Genomic DNA, 3,616 nt, shown 5'->3' on the forward strand with positions numbered 1-3,616 from the left:
CCTGTTCTATGAGCTAGTATGTGGTCTATCTTGGAGAATGAACCATGTGTAGCCAAAAAGAATGTATATTCTGATTTTGTGGGGTGGAACACTCTATAGACATCTATTAAGTCCATTTGTTTAAAAACTTGTTCATTTCTGTATTTCATTATTGATTTTTTTTGTCTAGATGATTTGTTTATTTGTGACTTGGGGTATTTAGGTCTCCCACTATAATTCTATTAGTGATTATTTGGCTTTTCATGTCCCTTAATATTTGTTTTATATAGTTGGGGGCATTAATATTCTGTTCATATATATTTATGATTGTCCTCTCTTCCTCTTGGAATGTTCCCTTTACAAGGATATAGTGGCCTTCTTTGTCTCAATCAGTTTGGGTTTGAAATTTACTTTGTCTGAGAGTAAGATAGCTACCCCTGCTTTTTTCTGAGCTTCTGTCACATGGAGCACTGTTTTCCATCCTCTCACTTTCAGTCTATGAGTTTCTTTTTGAACTAGGTGTGTTTCTTGTATACAACATATTATTGTGTTTTGCTTCTTAATGTATTCTGCCAGTCTATTTCTTTTGATTGGTGAATTGAGGCCGTTGACATTGGTGGTTATAAATGATTTGCATTGACTTATCATTGTCATGCTATTGTCCTGTTCTTGGCTCTTTTTAATTTTTCCCCCTCTCTCTTTAGTTTCTTGCCTTGCCTAATTGGTTTGCTCTGTTGGGTCTCATGATTTTGTGAACTTCATTGTCTTTTTCTAGGATATTGTTTAGAATTGTTTGTAGTGCTGGTTTGGTGCTCATGAAGTTTCTCAGGTGTTCTTTGTCATGGAAATGTCTTATTCCCCATCCATTTTAAAAGATAGTTTTGCAGGATACATCCATCAAGGTTGGAGGTTCTTTTCTTTTAGGACCTGAAATACCTCCTTCCAGGCTCTCCTTGACTTGTGGATTTGTGTTGAAAAGTCTTCTGTGATTCTGATGGGGTTTCCTTTGCATTTGATTGGTTTCTTTTCTCTTACTGCTTGAAGTATTTTGTTCTTCTGTTGGGTTTCTGGGATCTTGATTATTATATGTCTAGGTGTAGATTTTTTTTAGATCATGGCTAGTTGGAGTTCTATATGCCTCACTTATCTGTGTGTCAAATTCTTCCCCTCTGTTTGGGAAGTTTTCTGTCATTAATTCTGTGTACAGATTTTTTAAGTCATTTGTATTTTCTCTTGCTACTTCACGGATTCCTATCAGCCTTATGTTATTCTTCTTTGCATCATCTAGGAGTTGGATCACTTTCTCATGATCCGTTACTATTTTTAAAAGATCTCTCTTTTCATGGTCACTGACTGAGATACTATCTTCTATATCTGAAATTCTAACTTCTCCTTCGCTCATTCTGCTATGAATGCTTGCTTTAGTGTGTTTAATCTCCTGGACATCTGTTTGAATCTGCTTCATGGATTCCATTCATTTCCTATGTTGGGCATTCATGGTTTCTATTTCTTTTGTACGCTGGGCATTCATGGATTTTATCATGGTCCTGCGCTCATCTACTTTTTTTTGTCTGTTTCTGTTCTAGAGTCTCTAACCATGTCTTTAATTGTGTGTGCCATCTCTCTAGTTATCTGCAAAATTATTTGTTTTGAATTTTTCTAGAGCCTGATTGACCTGTTTTGTTAGTTCCTCTGCTGTGGGTTCAGGGTATCGTCGTGGTTCACTGTCAGAGTTTTCGAACTCTTTTGCCCTAGAGTTTGTTATTGGTGAATTGGAAGTCTGTATTTGTGTCTTGCTTAAGTGTTTATTCATTTTTATTTTTTATTTTGGTGGTGTCCTTAGTTTATTTCCTGGGTTATTACTTAAGTCTACCTGATATAGGTGTGCTTTAGCTTTTGATTCTCTAATGACTCATAGACATTCTCATTTTCATAATATCAGAAAGGACAACTCATTAAATCAATCACAGCCCTTTAGCCCAGTTGATACAATCAGATAGGCAATAGGATCAAACACAACTTACAAATTGACCATTTGTGGTAGTCATTAATCTATTGCCTTTAAACCGTATGAAGTAAATAAAATTCAAGGAGCAGCCCAAAAATATGTTTACAGTGAATAAACTCTTCAATATACCATCTTTACCCTTTAGGATGGGAGAATAGACAGAGTTAGGATGAGAGAAGTAGATAAGTGCAAGTGTTAGAGAAAGTTTCAAGTGAAGCCAGAGGACACAGGATGACCACACAAACTTTATGAAGCTGTTGAAGACAAGAGGGAAAGAATGAATGAAAGAGTAAGGATAAGAATATAACAACTTAACAGTAATAGGGGCTCACTTTCCTTTGAAACTATTGACACTTGAGTGAAGGAAAATGAGAGAAGAAAAGAACATAAAAAAGAAGAAAAAATGACAAAAGAATAAATCTGAGTTAGTGCAGGAAGAAGAATAGAAAGGGAGATGAAGAATAATATGGGGGAACAAGAGACTGATTTGGAATAAGAAGAGAAAAGAAAGAACTTGCTGAGTGGAATGAGGAAAAGAAAGAAGAAAAATGAATTTGAAAGGCCCCTTTCAGACTATATCTCTGCTGTCAGAATAGACAATGTGCACAGCCATGTGCAGAACTAAGTCCTTTAGTCTCAGGTAGCCAATGGCTGACCCCTGAGATTCTGGCTGAATCTGGGCTGCAAGGCCCAAATCAAGCTCCCTGACCTTCTGTAGGGTTGAACTCTGCAATGTTCTACTATAGGTTCCCTCTGCCCTTTCTCTGAAGATATTCAAAGTTCTGAAGGATGGTGGTGCTCTCTCTGACTTACTAACTATGGAGAGCTGGTGTGCCTTTATTGCAGTTGTTCACTTCTGTTCTATCTTCTGGAGCTCAGAAAAATGAACTTTATGACCACCTGTGCCTATGCAGAGTGGATCCAAGAACTGGAACAATCAGGAGGCCTGAGAGTGGGGGGGGCGATATTGCAGAGGTTCCCTCTTGTTTGCCTTGCAAACCAGTCCTCACCAGTTGGCTTGAGGCAGGCCAGAGTGAGAAGGGATCTCTGCACAGCTGTTGCAGACCTCCACTTTCCACCTTCTGCTGGATGCAGGCTGGGGCTAGGGCGTGGTGTGACTGTTCTTTAGGTTTCGAGTCACTAATGACTCAGAGACACTCTCATTTTCATAATATCAAAAAGGACAACTCATTAAATCAATCACAACCCTTTAGCCTAAATGATACAATGAGCACACAATAGCATCAAGCAAAGCTTAAAAATTGACTATTTGTGGTAGTTTTTAAGCTATCACCTTTAAACCATGTGAATTAAATCAAAATCAAGGAGCAGCCCGAAATATGTTTATAGTGAATAAACTCTTCTATATAGCAACTTTACCCTTTAGGATGGGGACTTAGATGGAGCTAGGAAGAGAGGAATAGAAAGGTAGAAGAATAGGAGATTGTTTCAAATGATGCCAGAGGACACAGGATGATCACACAAACTCTAGGAAACTGTTGAAGATAAGAGGGAAAGACAGAGTTCCAGAACAAAGACAAGAATAGAACAATTTAGCAGTAGTCAGGAAGCTATAAATTGTACCCACTTTCCATTGAAACTAATGATCATAGTGTGAAGAATAAAGAG

The sequence above is a fragment of the Fukomys damarensis genome, unplaced genomic scaffold (assembly GCF_012274545.1).
Source record: "Fukomys damarensis isolate Sample0158 unplaced genomic scaffold, DMR_v1.0_HiC HiC_scaffold_38, whole genome shotgun sequence".
Taxonomy (NCBI): Eukaryota; Metazoa; Chordata; class Mammalia; order Rodentia; family Bathyergidae; genus Fukomys; species Fukomys damarensis.